This window comes from Penaeus monodon, chromosome 18, assembly GCF_015228065.2.
Source record: "Penaeus monodon isolate SGIC_2016 chromosome 18, NSTDA_Pmon_1, whole genome shotgun sequence".
Taxonomy (NCBI): Eukaryota; Metazoa; Arthropoda; class Malacostraca; order Decapoda; family Penaeidae; genus Penaeus; species Penaeus monodon.
In genome coordinates this window covers 16,242,083-16,243,450 of record NC_051403.1, presented here as the reverse complement: position 1 = coordinate 16,243,450, position 1,368 = coordinate 16,242,083, and positions in this window count along the sequence as shown.

Below are 1,368 nucleotides of genomic sequence, written 5' to 3'. Positions count from 1 at the left end.
GCATATATTTATCTTTCTTTCTTTTCTATTTTACATTTTTACTATGCCTAAGTATGTTCCTATGCATTAATAGATTTACTATAGAAAAACGCATAATGCATAATCTTAATTATAATTATGAAGCTGAAAGGAACTGATGAGGGGAATTTGTGGCGCTTTGTGTGCCTCGAAAACCTTCCGTAACGACTGGTTCCGTACGTTTTGGAAATTCAGACGGGAAAGTTGCTTGAATTGTAATGTAAACAGACCTAATAAAATCTCGTTACTGCGTTTATAAATCGGGCGCAAATTATCACCAGAAATGATCTCTCTCCCATTCTCTCGCTCTGTCTATCTACATCTATATCTATCTATCTATCTATCTATCTATCTATCTATCTATCTATCTATCTATCTATCTATCTATCCATCTATATATATGCATTTATATATACATACAATCGGGCACCACTATCATATCTAGGTAAGACCAGCCAAACTTTATCATATCCGTTCAAATCCGCACGCAGGTTGCGTGCATGTGGCGTATGTGAACACGCGCATCTGCCGCGCGTGTGCGTGAGCACATGCACAGATTTGATAAAGTTGGACTGGTCTTATCTAGATACGATAGTGGTGCCCGACTGCTGCTCTGTAGTTCAATCCGTGTGTCAAAGGCTATGGAAGTTCACCCTATACAAAACAATCCACTGCCTTGTAACATTTGTAAGATGAAAAGGCTTCGGGAGTCAACCCTGAGGAAAACTCCGGATTTGGAGTTCCGAAGGCAGTTCGTTGTCGCTTGCGGGCTCGTTCTGGCAACTCCTGCGACGCCGTTTGTGCCAAATCGTCTATGCCGTTCATTTGGATCCATCTGCTGTGTGGAGACAGGGAGCATGTTGCATGGGCAACAGCTTGCTCCTCACATTCTTTCACCAAGGCACTGACTCTACCTATAGGTGAGTGGGTAGATACAACAATGCTATAGTCGACATCGACTGATGGAGGCCTTCGATATGTATATATGTATGTATATACACACACATACATATAGATGCACACGCACACACACACACACACACACACACACATACATAAATATGTATGTATGTATATATATACATATATATAGTATGTGTGTGTGTGTGCGTCTGTGTGTGTGTGTATGCATTTATATATATGTGTGTATATATACATACATATATACTCCACACAGCAGAGGGATCCAAATGAACGACATAGACGGTTATCGATATATATGTATATATATAATATATAGGCACACACATACACACACACACATATATGTGTGTGTGAGTGTGTGTGTGTGTGTGTGTGTGTGTGTGCGTGTGCGTGTGGTGTGTGTGTGTGTGTTTTGTGTGTGAGTGT